Source organism: Erythrolamprus reginae, chromosome 1 (genome assembly GCF_031021105.1).
Source record: "Erythrolamprus reginae isolate rEryReg1 chromosome 1, rEryReg1.hap1, whole genome shotgun sequence".
Classification (NCBI taxonomy): domain Eukaryota; kingdom Metazoa; phylum Chordata; class Lepidosauria; order Squamata; family Dipsadidae; genus Erythrolamprus; species Erythrolamprus reginae.
In genome coordinates this window covers 327,656,767-327,675,698 of record NC_091950.1, presented here as the reverse complement: position 1 = coordinate 327,675,698, position 18,932 = coordinate 327,656,767, and the positions used below count along the sequence as shown (strand labels likewise).

The 18,932-nt window shown below is 39.8% G+C and overlaps 1 protein-coding gene across 2 annotated transcripts in view; it reads left to right on the top strand.

Moving 5' to 3' along the window:
* The window catches only part of PRKN (parkin RBR E3 ubiquitin protein ligase), an 890,155-nt gene that overhangs the window by 758,272 nt on the left and 112,951 nt on the right, over window positions 1–18,932 (top strand). The window lies entirely within an intron of this gene.

Sequence of the window (18,932 nt, the reverse complement as noted above, 5' to 3'; positions counted from 1 at the left end):
CACACGTTCTATCACACATGCACGAGTGCCCACACCCATAATTCAATGCCCGGGGAGAGCAAAAACAGCTTCCCCTAACCCTCTGGAATCCAGAAACAGTCTGTTTCCCAACTTATGGTGGGCCCAGTAGGCTTGGTTTTCACCCTTCCCAGGCTCCAAAGGCTTCCCTGGAGCTGGGAGAGGGTAAAAATGCCCTTCCCCATCCCCTCAGACGTTCTCTGGAAGCCAAAAACGCCCTCCCAGTGCCTCTGTGTGAGCCAAAAATCAGCTGGTCAGCACACACGTGCACATTGGGGCTGAGCTAGGGCAATGGCTCACATGCCAGAAGATATGACTCTGTGTACCACCTGTAACACCCGTGCCATAGGTTCGCCATCACTGTCCTATATGGTGTTTAAAGCCATTGCTGTGTCTGTTACTGAGAAATGTATGGATTTGCATTGTAAATCAGTGGAAAGAAGTGACATTAAGCCAAGTCACAATACATCAGGAGAGTTAGAGGCTGTGAAGGCATCTGAGACATATTGTGAAATCAAAACATATGTTTGAATTCAACGTATTGCTGTTCTGCAGTTTTTTTTATCTATCTATCTATCTATCTATCTATCTATCTATCTATCATCTATCTACCTACCTACCTTCCTACCTACCTACCTACCTATCTATCTATCTATCTATCTATCATCTATCTATTGGATTTGTATACCGCCCCTCTCCGAGGATTCGGGGCAGCTTACAACATATCAGAAGAACATAGCAAATACATCTAAAAATCCAATTAATATGACTAAAAAACTTAAAAAGCTCCAATATAGTTTAAAAACATTCATCACCATTCACCATTCACCATTTTAGACAATCAGATGATTAAAAGAGATCAATTTGTAACTGATGATGAATTTGAAGTAATCCAATAACTTCAGCCTAGTCAATGATATAAGAACATGAGTAGCAATATGTTAAGCTAAACTAGCCATACTATTTACTTAGATAGACATGATTCTCACATAGTGGAAGTGATGAGCAGATAGTGGATTGCAATGTGGGGAGGGGGGATGTATGAAAAATGCTACTTGCTACTATTCTATCTAGACAAGCCAGCTATTACCTTGTTGAAGCAAAGTGGTGATGAAAGCTCAGAGTGCAGTAAAGCAGCACTCCAGCTTTGGGTAGATATGTATGATGGCTTCTATATGCGACTCTGGATTGCTGTCAGTGCTTGCTTCTACTCTGCATGGACAAGATGACCAGAAAAGTCAGAATTCTACATTGCAAATATCAATCCAGATGAAATGTAGACTAGATATGTGAATGCTATCTCAAAAACTAAAGTTCAGATTCCAGGAATTATACAAATTATTTATCCTTCCCATTAAAATATGCTTTATATTTAATTGTTTTCGTGTATATTTCATAGAATTGCAGGTTTGGAAAGGACTTTGCAGGTTTTCTGAATCCCTTCCCAGTTCCATTTCAGTAGCAAAGGAGGCTGAAAATGGAGCCCATCCGGCAGGCTGGCATATGCCCTTCCCCGGGGTTCAATTTTCGCTGGCAGAGGCACTGTGGACCAGCTCTTCTGTTTTCAGAGCGGGCAAGCCAAATTGAAGCACCCTGCAGGCAAAATCTGGCCCATAAGCCTTGAGTTTAACATCCCTGTTCTATACCATGTGTTCTATAAGCTAAACATATCCAATTCTTTTAAGAATTGTTTGTAGAATATCCAATAAAAATATTATATTTGTAAAGTCCTATTACTACCTTATTTGATATGTGAATTAAGATTTTTTTAAAAAAGGCGTACAGTGGTACCTCATCTTACGAACGCCTCTTCTAATGAACTTTTCGAGATACGAACCCGGTGTTTAAGATTTTTTTGCCTCTTCTTCCGAACTATTTTCACCTTACGAACCCAAGCCGCTGCTGCTGGGATGAAGGGGTTTCTTTTTTTCCCCTTTTTTGCAGAAAGAAAAGGGAGGGGCGGCTTGGAGGGGGAAAGAGTTTGCATTTAAAAAAGTAGGAGAACAGCGTGCTTGCACAGGCACTGAAAGGGTGTGTTTTGAAGAAAGAAAAGGGAGGGGCGCCCCCCTTGCCTTTCTTCCTTCCCACTCACCCTTTAGCCTAGCCTTGCTTCTTCCACCCGCCCCCTTTAGCTGCTCCTCCCTGCCCTCTGTTCGCCTCCCTTCTAAAGTTTGGGATTTTCCTGAAGGATTTGCACGCATTATTTGCTTTTACATTGATTCCTATGGGAAACATTGTTTCGTCTTACAAACTTTTCACCTTACGAACCTCCTCCTGGAACCAATTAAGTTCGTATCATGAGGTACCACTGTATTTGTTTTTTTGCCTGCCCATTTTGTTCATAAGTGATAGGAACTTTAGAACTGAGTTGTAAGTACCTTTGGGGATTCTGTCATAACTTAGAACAGTTGCTAAACAACTGGTTGTAAGTCAAGGACTACCTGTATATTAGAATTTTTTCAATAGGTTGAGGAGAAAGACGGAATACTATAGAAATGTGTCTCACCCTGAACAATAGCATTCCTGTAAAGTTATATTACCAACAGTAAAAAAATAAAGGAAATATAATAAACACTTAAATGACCTGTGAAAAGAAAAACAGTCATTCAATTGAAAATGACATGTCTCTTTTACATAGAAGAGAGTGACATGAACTGAAAACAGAATTGTGTGGTCAAGGGCAGTGGACAGCTATAATTCACAGAGAGTATGAAAAGGACTACACAAGCAGAGACTGACAGCGTATAAAAATATCCTAAAGAATAAGTGAGGGAAATTCCATTAGCTTTAAAATGTCCTTCAGCAGGAGTAGCAAGTCATATTTGGATAATCATATCTCAATAGATTGTGTTCTATCCATACATTTTTCTTAAAATCATTTGCTACCGCTAATGTGTTTTCTTATTTTGCCTTTTCAGGGCTCTTCTGTTTAATCAGAAGAAAGACAGATCAGTGATAATCTATTCAGCAAATAAATAAATAAATCCTAGAACACTTTTTAAAAACCCAATTGTCCTAGATATTCTGATAGATCAGATGCCAACTAAAAAGCATAGATAAGTTAGCCATATCATTGAGAGTGATTCTAAAAACCTTCTTTCAAATATCCTAAAGGTATTTTTTCTATTAGCAAAATTATTTCCATTTTATTCATTTGAAGGGCATATTTATTTAGTTGGAAAATATATATTTCACTCTTCAGTCATCTTTCATGTAAACTAAGATAAATTTAATATACTAATAACAAAGGATAGCCAATTGCTTATAAATGCAGGATTAAAACAATCAAAACATGCCAGATGCATTGAATGTTTACCGTTAAAAAAAACCTTAAAACATGCTAGAAGAATACCAGGCTCAGGGCCATACATTTTCTTTATTTATACTGTTAGTTTTAATGTTTAGATATTATACAAGTTCTTTTAGAGGTTCACAATAAAAAAACTAAGGAAAGCACTAATTTCCATAACCATAAAGTCTAAACTAAAATACATGAAGGCATAAACATAAGATGCAAAAAGTGAGAAATTTGGAGCATGAAAAGAGTGCTATGTGAAGACTTATAATTCAGGCATTATCTTAGGCTTGCTACATCCCAGCAGTCATGTTTACAGGTAGTTATCTAACCATCATCAGAAATTTCTTCAAACTATCAATGGTTGGAACAGAAAGGAGGGATCCAAAGCAAAAAATAACTAGGGTTTATAGGATGGAGAATTAAAGTTATGTTTGTTTTTACAATAGAATGAAATCGGATAAGAGGGATTTAAAATTATTATGGGTAGAAGTATGCTGTCTTTACATGTGTAAGTACTGAATAGACCAGTGGTTCTCAACCTTTCTTCATTGAACATTATGAAACATTATTTACTGTAGTGGCCCAGTAATGTGAGTTCGTAGATAAATGTTAGATTTTCAATTTTAGAACTGCCCAGTATCACCCAGCTGGCTTCCAATTGATAATGGGAAGTTGGATCACCCTACTCATTACTCGGCATCTAGTTGGATGGATGGGTAGGGAGGGAAGGAGAGAGGGGGAGAGAGAGAGAGAGAGAGATGATGATGGCTGGCTGGCTGGATGGATGGATAGATGGATGGATGGATGGATATACATACATATATACATACATGCTTCTATGTATGCATGCATTCATTCAATAAATTCATAGAAATTTGAACTTCTAGGGTTTTTTATATTTCCTCAGCCAGAACAATAATAAGTTATACTAGCCATGGTATTTTCTACAAATAATGCTTTCTGGATGCTGAGAATCAGCAAAAAGAAAGCAAACCCTTTGAATGTCTTCTTTTCAATGGAAGAATTTTCCTGCCCTCTGAATTCCTTAAGTATTCCCAACATTTCAGGAGGCCATTCTTTGAATGTGGGTATGATGGCGGGGAATTATTTTTGCCTCGGCTTTATTCAGCTAATGGCGATTCTGCAAAGATGCTCTATATACTTCCAAATATATGAAAGTTCTTGTGTTGTTTTCCATTCCAGAAGACACATGTAGTGTTTGTTCCAACCAATTTCTGGATTTAATTGTTAATAGATGGCCTCTTGCATGTTTTCAGTCAATACCAAGCTGAGCAACTCAATCTTCATTTCCAGTGTGACAGCAGCTATTGAAAATTGCATTAAAGGACATTTAACCCATAGAGAGAGTTCCAGCTGAAGAGTTGACACATGACAGAAATAAATTGCCCTCATATCATTTACAAATGTTCCCTGATTATTGAAATGCAATCTGTGTAATTTCAATATGTTCTGCATTTCTACACTATAGGAAAATGATTGTGGGGATTTCTTTCCTTTCTTTTCTTGTCATTGGTACAAATAAGCAATCAGGAAACAACCAGCTTTAATATAAATCATAAGGATACAGGCAACAAGTTACAGTCAGACATAAGTGGGAGGAGATGGGTGATAGGAATGATGAGAAGACTAATAGTAATAGTAATGCAGCCTTAGTGAATGGTTTAACAGTGGTGAGGGAATTGTTTGCTTAGCAGAGTGATGGTGATTGGGGAAAAAACTGTTCTTGTGTCTAGTCATCTTGGTGTATAGTACTCTATAGCGTCATTTTGAAAGTAGGAGTTGAAACAATTTATGCCCATTTTTCTGTGCAAATGGACTGTGCCAGTATTTAGTGAGAAAAATCCTATCAAAATGTCTCAATAGGTAGCAGCACCTGTTTTACCTTGAAAGCTAAGCCAGCCCATGTCTGGTTAATACTTAAATGGGTTATTGCGGGTATATATTAGGAGGGATGTTGCAAAACATCTCAGAAAAAGGCAATCGAAAACCATTAATATACTTCTGCCAAGAAAACTGCATGGAGAGGCCCATGAATTGAACTTGACTTCAAGGAGATCTTCCTTTTGTTTCTTGCTAATGTGTCTGGTGTAATATTATATATTTTGTGACATACTTCTCTTGGGATGATTAATTGTAAATGTCTCTGTCTTGAGATAAGGATAAACATTTCTACAAAGAGAGTAACACACAGCTTCCCAGCTCATTCGTCTCTCATTCATACCCTCCCCTTTTTGTTGTTGTTCCCCATCATAATCATTTTTAACTTAATGCCATCAGGATACTTTTAAGGAAATGTCATCAAGATATCATCTCTTTAAACAAAACCAATTGAATTTACTTGGGAAATGCTCAGATAAGTGTTGAAAAGTTATTTTATTCAACAGCTAGAACACTGTAGCAAGCAACAAATATAACTGTTCTACATATTGTTGTGGTTAGCTCTGGCCCTGCTCCTGCCCCAAGGACTGTGGATGTGGGGGAGACATCCACATGCTGCAGGCCTGTTTTTCCCCCGGTGGAATCTGCTGATGAAGGCTTCTCTGACCAAGAAGACATGAGTGACAGGGAAGAGGAGAGTGTGGCAGACAGCTCAGAAGGAGATCAATTATCTAGCTCCTCCTTGGATTCAGAACAAGAGTGAATGATACAGCCATGCATGCGGAGAGCGATGCATAGGCAACAACAACTGAGGGATTATTATCAAAGAAAATGAGGCCACCTGTGGTTTGGTGGGGCTGTGGTAATTAGTGAGGCTGCTATAAATAGCAGCCTGTGGGTTTGGCCATTGTGGAGGATTATCTGATCGTTGTGTTTCGTGACCGCTTTACTGACTTTGACCTTTTGTGTGCTCATTTTTCCCCGCTTTGAAACTAAACCAGGGCAAAGTGTGTTTCATTTTGTGAAAGAAGGACTGTGAATTACCTCACAGCTGCAAGCTAAGTATCACAGAACTGATAAGGGACTTGTACAAATTACCAGTTTGTTTGGAGACGAGTGTTCTTTGCTATACCAAAAGAGGGCTTGGTTTAAGTGAATTTTCATTATAAAGAACATTGTTTTGAATTTTCAAACGTGTGTGTGTCTGAAATTTGTACCTGTGAATTTTTGGGAGGATTCTACCAGAGAGCCCGACAGAACACATATTAAAAAATCAATATGATACAAATAGTCCTCGAGTTACGAATGTAATGGGGCCTTCGTAACCTGAGGATTCGTAGGAGTGAATCGTGATCATACCCTGCTTTTACCCATGCATTCAGTAATCAAATGCATGGGCCGTTAAGCGCTCATGAGGTATCTCGGGAAAGGCCATGGGGGTCTAGTGATAGAATAAGCCACCTTCTTCAGACTACCCAAGACCTCCCTGACACCCTCATGCTCCCTTCCCTGGGATCCCCACAATTGTCTCCCTCTCCCCAATCCTGTAGCACCAGGTCACTTCCCTTGTAAAGACCTGTCCCCTCGCTTTGGCATGTTTCTTTTGCCTGCTTGCCGCATCAGCACAAAATGTGAATGATGGCTGTGGTGCTGCAACATTTGTAACTTCAGAACTGGGTCGTAAGCAGTCGGAGGGAGGTGTTGTAACTTCGAACGGTCGCTAAAAGAGGCGGGCTACTGGCTGGACAGTGGGGAACGCAGTGGGGTAGCAAAAATGGAGCTCCACCCCAGAGCACCCAATTTGCACTGAAAGATGTTGAAAGAAAATGCAGGGCATCCTGCATAAGCCACGCCTGCAGCGTGGTGGTAAAAATTTTGGTAGCCCTTCACTGGTCGCTAAGCAAACTATCATAACTCGGGGATTACCTGCATTGATTAGACAAGTAAACCGGGCAAACCAGACCCAAAATTTGACAAAGGTCACTTCTTGATGTGGGCCCAGTCATGTTCCCACTTCACAGGAAGAACAAAATGGGGAGTGGTCATAAACCAGAATCTCTGCTTTGAATGTTAGCTTGATTGTTAGTATTGTCATTAGTGAACTGTGGACATTTGGTCAGTTTCTTAGAAAAAAACTAGAGATTGGACCATCTTAAGAAAAAGAGGCATATCTTGACAGACACATTATGTTTTCCAACACTGTCATATTCAGAATGGTCAAGAGTAGTTACTATCTGATAGTAGTTACTATTTTGGACTAGAAACACTGCCAATGATTAGTGGCTACAATTCCAGATCCCAGAAACAGAATACATTATTCTTTCAGGGGAGATTTTCTTTCTCTTTCTTCTATCTGCCTCACCGCTAACTCAATTTATTTTAATCTCAACTGCTACAAAAGCTATATGACTCACAAAAAGGGAGCTATGTCCTTTTGAGATTTTTTTTTCTTAATCCAAGTTAACAATTTCATGGACTCAGTCTGAATATTGATATTCAATTGATGAATAACTTTTGCAGATTATAAGGAAATTCATCTATTGAAACTCTACCAACATGATATATTTTCAATTGTATTGCTTCTTGTCCTAGATAGAAGCTTTTATGGCCATTACAGTATCACTCTTTTACAAAGAGTGCATTGTACTTTAACAACATGCTATTAGGACTCTATCATCACATCATCGGAAACATTTTCCCCTTCCTTATTTCACATATTTTGTTTTTGTCCTGAAAATTTGCTTTGAGGCTGCATATGAAAGAGAAAAAAGTATTTTATGTAGTCTTAAGAAGGAAGCAGATCCTACCATCTAAATCAAGATTTCTATCAAGTTAATCTTGCTTTGCAAGTATATCGTGCAACATTTCTTCTGATTTCATATAAATGAGCTAGCTAAGGGTCATATTAGACATAATGGAGCAGTTGTTTCTGTTACTAACTCATTTATTCTTTCCATGTAACATCTAAGGTGATTGGGGTCTAGGGAATTGGACCACCTCATTACTCTCTCTTAACTCACTTTCTATCAGCCACGATGTTCTGCATTATCATTGTAGCTAAGATACCTCACAAAAGACCTGAAATGATTGAAAATGGGAAGGGAAAGAAAGGGAGTAATTTAGCTCCCTTCCCCTTCGATACTGTTTTAATGCAATAATTAGACTAATCTTTCCTTTCTACTTGACTGAGGCAAATGCGTGAATTACAAATGTAGTTCAACCTGAACATTCTGTGTTTTATAATGCTTTGTACTTTACCATTTTATCTTTTGATGTCAAAAGGGTATTTGTTTGATATCAGAAGGCTACACATCACAATGTACCTCCTGTTAAGTCAGAAGATGACTTCAACAAATGAAGTACTGTCTTAAACAATCTTAAAATGCTTGAAAATGAAGTAAATGAGAGGACTACATTGGCATCTTCTTGTTTGTTTGTTTGTTTGTTTGTTTGTTTATTGGATTTGTAGGCCGCCCCACTCCATAGACTCGGGGCGGCTAACAACAATGATAAAAACAGCATGTAATAATCCAATACTAAAATAACTAAAAACCCTTATTATAAAACCAAACATACACACAAACATACCATGCATAAATTGTAATGACCTAGGGGGAAGGAATATCTCAACTCCCCCATGCCTGGCGATATAAGTGAGTCTTGAGTAGTTTACGAAAGACAGGGAGGGTGGGTGCAGTTCTAATCTCCGGGGAGAGTTGGTTCCAGAGGGCCGGGGCCGCCACAGAGAAGACTCTTCCCCTGGGGCCCGCCAAACAACATTGTTTAGTCAACAGGACCTGGAGAAAGCCAACTCTGTGGGACCTTATCGGTCGCTGGGATTCATGCGGTAGCAGGCAGTTCCGGAGGTAATCTGGTCCAATGCCATGTAGGGCTTTCATGACCAACACTTTGAATTGTGACCGGAAACTGATTGGCAGCCAATGCAATTGTTACTGTTCTACCTGGCTCAAAAGCATTATTTTCATCCATACATAGTCCTATCATGGAATTTTAAAAGAAACCTATTTTCTGCTTAATTAAAACTGCCATGATATACCTCATAGTTATGTACCTGCTGAAATAGGTTGTCAGTGAAAAAGGAAGCCATAGCATAGATCCAACACACATTCATCCTATAGTGCCTATCTTTTTGGCAGCATTACATTAGCATGACCACCAAAATTAACAGAAAAGGTTACCTGCAGGATCTATGTACAGCCTAACCTTGAAAGCTTTATAAATTATAACCATATGAGTGTCATTATATTAGAGGCAACTACCAAAGGTTTTCTTGTAATTCTCTTAGTGAATCCGGGTAGGAATGGGCTGTTGTCTAGTGTTATGCTTGTCTCTCTGGCTGTTGTTACTTGCCTTATCTCCAAACTTTGCTGTAGTCTGGCAGAAGCACCAACCCTACAGACTGAAAGTGATGTTCCCTAGCAGTGCCCTAAGCTCTGCATTTCACTTTTTCCCCATTCCTCTTCGTCTGGCTATTTACTAGAAAAACCAACTTTGTGTAGCCGAAAGAAAACAAGGATGTCTTATGTTGTGTTCTACGAAAAGCTGTTGCAATGCCCCGTAGGGCATCCTTGCTGTTTGTCCTAAATTGAGATGACAATGTTGCTCATATTAAATTGCCTTCTTGCTTGACTTGGCATGCTGGGATCCATATCTGTTAATATAAGAATGTCCAAATGTCCTGCTAGGAAAGCAATTTGTTCCCTGGTAGGATGTCTATAAAACAGCTGGTGCAAGAAGCCGTCAGAGGTGATGTGAGAGACAAGTTATGTTTTTCTTGATTTAATGGAAATTTTTACTGATCTACCCCCGTTCCTTCTCTCAGACTGTCACCAGTGCAGTACGTATCCATCGTCAGTCACCTCTCCTCCCATTCTTACGCTCCTGTCATAACTTGCTGGTAGCGAGACAGCCTTCAGAGCCTGAATGCTGTAATAGATACTCTGACAATGACAAATAGGCTATTAATGAAATGTGAGATGGGGGATACCCTAGAGAAATGGCAGAGCTTTGGCATATTTTTACTAAACATCAGGTTTGTAACTGATATTGGAAGACACTGGAAAGCGGCCTTTGAACTGGAAAGCAGATCTTTGCTCTATGAGCATAAAAACAGCCAAGTAATAAGCTCTGCTGAAAGCTTGTTGACAGGTCTGCATCCAGATTTATACTCTTTTCTAACTCCTGAATTGCCAGTGTTAATCTGCATAGCCGCTGGTTGTTCTTGCTTTGTTTTGAATGGGAGCAGGGACAACACAATGGAGCGAATATGGAGTAGAGCAATATGTGCGGATACTTCAGCAACTTCTCTAATCCTTTATAAAGCATTCAGAGAAGCCAGCCATTTAGCTGTTATCCATTAAGCCTATAAATTAGAGTTTAAAAGCATGAAGAATAAAGATTGTAATAACCTTTCCTGGCAATAAGTTGTTTCCCCCACCCATCCTTGCGTGAATCATATCATCTCCTGGCATCTGGATCAATGTCAGGATAATTTGTGCACTGTGCTCCTACAGCAACAGGGTTTGTGATGCTGCAAGCATAATGCAGTGCTGGATTCATCTCATTATAAGAATTTCTGTTCTTTTAACTGAGTGAAACTACAGCTTTGAGCTTTGACATGAGGAATTGTAGACATAAAAACAAGTGGAGGTTCGATCACACTCTTGGCACCTTGAACTGTGAGACTGGCAACAAATACATTTGATTGTCCTCATCGTTGTCATCTGTGCAGACACACATGATATCTGATATCATCAAATGCCAAAATCATGTTTTCATTCAGATTCATGAAATAAGCCAGAATGCTTATCATGCTTTTAGAAAGTACAGTGGTACCTCTACTTAAGAACTTAGTTCATTCCATGACCAGGTTCTTAAGTAGAAAAGTTTGTAATAGAAGCAATTTTTTTCCATAGGAATCAATGTAAAAAGCAAATAATGCATGCAAACCCATTAGGAAAGAAATAAAAACTCGGAATTTGGGTGGGAGGAGGAGGGGTAAGAAGAGGAGGAGGACAAGAGGGACTCTGAGGTGGCAAGGAGGAGCACGTGCCTCCCATACAATCAATGCGAGGCTGCCTCCCATATACTGCAGCAGAGAGAGAAACCCAGGGGGAATGGCAAAAAACTGGCCGGGCCTTTGTGCTGTTCTCAAATTTCCTGGGAAATTTTTCCGGGCTTGGGTTCTTAAGTAGAAAATGGTTCTTAAGAAGAGGCAAAAAAAATCTTGAACACCCGGTTGTTATCTAGAAAAGTTCTTACGTAGAGGCGTTCTTAGGTAGAGGTACCACTTATTTTGCAATCAGGCAGGATAATCTAAGCCCTTTTCTGAAATGAACTTCTGAGGTGATCAGGCAACGTTTCTATCCTACTGATCGCTTTCAGACTAGCATCTCCTTTCTTCAGCTTTTCTAATGGAATTTCTCAGACATATAAAAAGCATCTTCAGAGACAAGTTATAAACCTATGATTACAACACATGAACGAAAAGGCAATGCCATTTTCTAATGTCCAAGGCAGAGTGGAGCAGCTTTAATGTAATTGTGCTTTGTTTGCCAAGTTTAAAATGTAATCAATTCACGGAGTGCCAAAGTGGAACTACAGAAAAAGCTGACGGAAGTATTTTTGTTTCCCCAAGTAATAATTCCAAATTACCCAGCTTTTTTTTTTAAAAAAAAAATCTGATGAGAGCAGGGTGGATTTGATTTTTTAATATATTATTAAATTTTTCTGTTTTTTTAAAAAACATTACATAATCATATTTACAGATGAATCTACATCATGTATACATTCCTATCGACATTGTCTTTTAATTGCTTTTAGATTTCTTAATATTTTATTTCAATGTTTCTTTTAAGTTTCTTTTTTTTGTCCATTGGTACCATTTTGTCCAGGTTTCATAATAATCCGATTCTTTTCTATTATTAAGCTCCGTTGTCAATCTGTCCATCTCTGCGCAGTCATATATTTTCTTGATGATCTCATTGTCTACAGGTATTTGCGGATTTTTCCAGTTCTGTGCAAATACAATCCTTGCAGCTGTTGTAATATGCAAGCTTAAATATTTTACATTTTTAGAATAGGTACCTCTCATAATACCCAGTAGAAAAAACTCTGGCGTATATTCCATTTTTGTGGATTTGATTTAAATCAAGTCAATTTAAATTATGATTTAAATCATGGTTTAAATCACTAGTAAAAAGACTTCATTTAAATAAAGTCGGCTGTAAGCTGCTCAGAGTCCTTTGGGAGTAAGGCAGCATATATATATACAAACAAACAAACAAACAAACAAACAAACAAATAAATAAGTTGATTTAAATCATAATTTTTAAGAGAAATTATCATCTCTGCCCCACACCGGCTTTAATGGGACAGCTGGTGATGAGGTAGTGAAACAAGAAGACTGTGGTGGGCAGCAGGTAATTGGATACCATGATGGATCTCAAATGGCACGTGCTCTTTAAACCTAAGGACTCATTCTTGCTGGTACTTAGAATCTTTAATATTATTATTTGCAAACAAAATGAAGATTTCCGATTTAGCTTGCAGAGCTTGGTTCATTGAATGAGTTTTTCAAAAATGTAAATATTGCAGAATATACAGCCTCATGCTACACTAAGCTCTATCTCATGCTGAATAAAATAAATTATTAATGTATCTTAAATAGAAAACTATATTTAGATAGATTTTTTACTCCAAAAGTTGTCAGCGAACCAACTAGCATCTGAGAAATAAATTGCAATCCACTGCTGTGTAAACACAGAAAGTTCCATTTATTGTCAAAGCCATGTCTGGATTCGTTGCCCTCAATACCAACACTGGAATTCTCTTCCGTAATTATCTAGGTTAAAGTTCATGATCACAACCCCACACCCACAAGTGTATCACATGTACCAATCCGGGGAAGGGATTCCTTGTTCAGTTGATCTAGGGGTCTGCACAAGGAATGTGCCATGGTACCAATCTCTCTCTCTCTCTCACTCCTCCCATATCCCTATCGCTGTTACTGTTACAAAAGCATTTTTTGATAAAAATAAATCAAATTGAATTTTAAATATCTGATTTTTTTTATTTTTTAAATCATCGATCTTTATCCACCCTAGATAAGAGGAAAGTAGAGAAATAGAGGTCCTTTTCTAGATTTTCATTTTGTGAAAACATTTTAATTTATGCAAATATCAAGGACATACAGTAGCTCTGGAAAATTCATATTTTTCCTATATAGCATCATTTAATTTTTATAATACAAATTCCATTTGAAGAATATATTTGCCTCATGGGGAGCTATCAGAGAGAAAGATCTGCAGGAGCACACCCCTTTAATAATAGTCAAATTAATAAAGAAGTATTGTTTTTTAACTCAAAGTAGTAGGTTTTTAAAAATGTATTCCTTTAGATTTGCAGTTGAGTCTCATTCTCATTTTTACAAAAGATTAGTGAATGCTTTTTTAAAACAAAATATAATTTTTAAAAATAATATTTACAAATATATGACTATTGTTAATATATGCTATAATTATTATTTTTCAAAAGAAGCAATAGTATAAAATAAAGTGAAAGGCAGTTTGCTTTTTATTGATAATCACTTAAACGTTATTTTTGTTGAAGGAAAGATGGTATAGTTTTGAAGATGAACATGAAGGGAGGGGTCAAATACATCCACAAAACATCTATGTCCAGTGCACCTTGAATTCCATTAGTTCTTATCTACTACCAATTACATGTATCTTTGACCATTAGTAGTTCAGTCTCTTGCATAAGTTTGCAATAAGCCTTTGTATTCATTTGAATTGCGTGGATTTCTGATTTCCTAATATTGACATACATTAAATAAATATAACGTTGAAAGACAAGATGATTGTCACTGAATACAGTATAAGTACTTTATGGTATTAATTTCATTGTGACTATTCCTAAATCTCAAATGAGTCTACGGCCTGAGTTTATGAAGAAGGGTGGCATAGAAATCCAAATAAATAAATAAATAAAAATGTGAATATTCTCATTAAAAGAGAAAAAGGAAGGTGCTAAATCCTAAGCCAATTACCGGTATATTTTTCTTCTCTGTCTCTTTCTTTTCCTTTTTCCTCCCACCCCACCTCCATCCTTCTCTCAATTACAGATGCTCTATCCTTAAAACAATATGCCAACAAAACAGCCCAAAAGTGGCATGGATCTAATTCCACAACTAAACTTATTTTATTTATTTATTTTAAAAACTTTCCCCTCTGGTTCATTTGCGACTGTGATATTCTGCATTAATACTAGCTTGGAGCTAGAGACCCTAAATAATTGAATTGTGGTGCTGAAGGTAGAAAAGGTGTAGTTCTTGCTACTGCTATAAATTAGCTTCAAAATCTCTTATATTGGCTAGCTGTTTATATGGGATGGAATATCGTAAGAAATTGAGAACTGAATACAAAAAAGCTTCTTCCAACATGTTAAAAACAAGAAAAAGGTCAAAGAAACAATTGGTCCATTGCTGGGAGAAAGTGGCAAGAAGGTGACAAGCAACAGGGAGAAAGCATAACTAATTACCGTATTTTTCGGAGTATAACACACAACTTTTTACCCCCCAAAAGAGGATGCAAACTTGGATGTGTCTTATACAGAGGCCACCTTTTGGCCTCTGTGTCCCAGCAATTTACCTCCTTGCAGCAAACAGTAGTGCCTGATTAGCATAAACAACTAATGACTATCCAGTTATGTTTTAAAGTTTCTAGTGAAGCAGAAGAAACCTCTCTATATAGTAACCTATTCCACTGATTGATAGTGTTAACAATCCACACTGGGCTTATTACCAATATTAGAATATCGAACTTGAAACACAGTATATGTGGCAGTGGTGGTTGTTCAGCCAATAACACAGACTAATTAGCAAGAGTATAAATATAATTTACAATACAGTGAACCCTCGATCATCGCGAGGGTTCCGTTCCAGGACCCCACGCGATGATCGATTTTTAGCGAAGTAGCGGTGCGGAAGTAAAAACACCATCTGCGCGTGCGCAGATGGTGTTTTTGCTTCCACTGCCGCCCGCCCTTCGCCCGCCCACCCCGTTGCTCGCGCCTGGGGTGCGCGCGCGTTTGGGGACTCCCTAGATCCGCTCCCCAGCTGGGGAGCGGATCTAGGGAGTCCCCAAACGCGCGCGCTTTCCCCAGCAACGCGCGCGCTTTCCCCAGCAACGCGCGCGCGGTGGAGACTCCCTAGATCCGCTCCCCAGCTGGGGAGCGGATCTAGGGAGTCCCCACCGCGCGCGCGTTGCTGGGGAAAGCGCGCGCGTTTGGGGACTCCCTATATCCGCTCCACAGCTGGGGAGCGGATCTAGGGAGTCCCAAACGCGCGCGCGTTGCTGGGGAAAGCGCGCGCGTTGCTGGGGAAAGCGCGCGCGTTTGGGGACTCCCTATATCCGCTCCCCAGCTGGGGAGCGGATCTAGGGAGTCCCAAACGCGCGCGTTGCTGGGGAAAGCGCGCGCGTTTGGGGACTCCCTATATCCGCTCCCCAGCTGGGGAGCGGATCTAGGGAGTCCCAAACGCGCGCGCGTTGCTGGGGAAAGCGCGCGCGTTTGGGGACTCCCTATATCCGCTCCCCAGCTGGGGAGCGGATCTAGGGAGTCCCAAACGCGCGCGCGTTGCTGGGGAAAGCGCGCGCATTTGGGGACTCCCTATATCCGCTCCCCAGCTGGGGAGCGGATCTAGGGAGTCCCAAACGCGCGCGCGTTGCTGGGGAAAGCGCGCGCGTTTGGGAACTCCCTATATCCGCTCCCCAGCTGGGGAGCGGATATAGGGAGTCCCAAACGCACGCGCGTTGCTGGGGAAAGCGCGCGCGTTGCTGGGGAAAGCGCGCGCGTTTGGGGACTCCCTATATCCGCTCCCCAGCTGGGGAGCGGATCTAGGGAGTCCCAAACGCGCGCGCGTTGCTGGGGAAAGCGCGCGCGTTTGGGGACTCCCTATATCCGCTCCCCAGCTGGGGAGCGGATCTAGGGAGTCCCCAAACGCGCGCGCTTTCCCCAGCTGGGGAGCGGAGTTGGGATGTCCCCAAGCGCGTGCCGCCCGCCCGCCCACGCCGTTGCTCGCGCCGCCGCTGGGGTCTTACGGGGGCAAGAGGGGGAAGACCCAGGGAAGCCTCTGCCCGGCGGGGAAACTCCACCATCTATGCATGTGTGGAAGGGCACGCATGCGCAGATGGTGGAGTTTACTTCCTGGTTGAAAACTCGCGAAATAGCCCTTTCGCGATACTTGAACACGCGAAACTCGAGGGTTCACTGTATACAGTAGTCCCTCGCTATACCACGCTTCACCTACTGCGGCTTCACTTCATCGTGGGTTTCTGAGGAAGTCGATCGGCAGATTTAAACAGCCCGCCGAACTCGATCGGCAGGTTTTTCCCAAAAAAATATATATCTAAAATTGTAAATACTGTATTTAAATACTGTATCTAAAATAAATACTGTGTGGGGAGGGTTTATAAACACTTAAAACAATGAAAACTTACCAAACAATTGCAATATAAATACTTAAATAAGTACTATCAGTCGATAAATTCCCCATCGCAGATTTCACCTATCGCGGCCAGGTCTGGAACGTAACACCAGCGATAGGTGAGGGACTACTGTATACAAGAAATTAACCATTAAACAATTAGCTACACACACTAAGCAATCATATACAGTTCTAAACATACAGCAGTTAACCATTAATATTACACATAGTTCCATACAATTCCATAATCTCCGAGACCGCCTCCTGCCGCACGAATCCCAGCGACCAATTAGGTCCCACAGAGTGGGCCTTCTCCGGGTCCCGTCAACTAAGCAATGTCGGTTGGCGGTCCCCAGGGGAAGAGCCTTCTCTGTGGCGGCACCGGCCCTCTGGAACCAACTCCCCCCGGAGATTAGAACTGCCCCTACTCTTCCTGCCTTCCGTAAACTTCTTAAAACCCACCTTTGCCGTCAGGCATGGGGGAATTGAAACATCTCCCCCTGGGCACGTTTAAAATTATATATGGTATGCTTGTGTGTGTGTCTGTTAGTATATGGGGTTTTTTAAATCTTTAAAATTTTAAATTGTTTGATTACTTATGATTTGTTTCTACATGTTGTGAGCCGCCCCGAGTCTTTGGAGAGGGGCGGCATACAAATCCAAGTAATAAATAATAAATAAAATAATATAATACATGGATCATATTAAGCACAAAGCAAGTACTTAGACCATTTAGCACACAGCAATATACTGTACCTTATATTATTAGCACATAGAAGTATTAGCACACAGCAAGTACATATACCATTTTGTCGAGGGATGGATTTTTAATTAGGTACTCGGCAGACAGGAATCAAAGTAAAACAAACTTTATTTAGTAAACAGAAAGTAAAATAGAGTGTGCCAGGAGTGGCACTTTATAAGCAGCCGTAACATGGCTGAACACAGAAGAAAATACAAATTGGAATGCTTGCTACGTAAGCAGGCGGATGTGACATGTGGGAAAAGGATAAGAATTGTGGGAGTGATGTATGAGGGGGTGTGATCAGAGGGAAAACACACATTATCTCTTTAACTACTGAATGTCTCTGTTGGCTGGCAATTCTCAGCGTGACACATTTAACACACAGCAAAAAAAATATTATCTTATTATCACGCAGCAGTATTAGTACACAGCAGAATATATTCTATTATTAACACAGAGAGTATCAAGCACACAGCTTTATCTTAGCATTCATCAATACTTTAGCGCATTGCGTAACTTAGCATACAGCAATATAGCAAGCATTATCATTACTAACTGCAATAGCCACCAACAACCAACAATACAATGCAATACAATACAACCCAATAGAGAGCATCACATCTGTCTCCCTTTTATGGCTAATTGCAGCCTAGCTCTTAAAATAACATTATTGCAGCCTAGCCCTTAAAGTAACATTATACTATTTCCTCCAAACATACAGTACATTGCTGGTTAGTTTATATATTGACAAAGCCAACCAGTGCAGTATATAGTACTGACAGATAGTTCTTACTATCAAGAATGGAATGGAATAGAACGGAATGGAACAGAACAGAACAGAACAGAATAGTCTTCATTGGCCAAATATGATTGGACACACAAGGCATTTGTCTCTGGTTCATAAACTCAGTGTACATACAAGCAATAAGATGATAAACCATAATATCATAAGATGCAATTATAAATTGTAAGATACAACTAACAAGCTGATAGTCATAAGATACCGAAAGGAGTAGGTAATAGGAAAGATGAGAAGGATAATAGTAATATATTTCTTCCCAATATCTACTCTGTATCTGTATTCTTGAAGTTTCTTCTCAACAGTTCTAGTCTTACCCTTTGGAGCAAGTGAGAATAAATCCAAACACTCTACAATGTGACTGCCCTTCATATACAGGGGAAACTCAAAAAATTAGAATATCATGTAAAAGTTCATTTATTTCAGTAATGCAACTTAAAAGATGAAATGTAATATATGAGAGAAACTCATTACATGCAAGGCAAGATAGTTCAAGCCATGATTTGTCATAATTGTGATGATTATGGGATACAGCTCATGAAAACCCCAAATCCACCATATCAAAAAATTAGAATATTATATTAGAACAATATCACTGCAGTTGAAAAGTTAGTGACGCAGTTGTTAAGTGAATCTGGCTTCCCCATTGATTTTGCTTGTCAAAAGG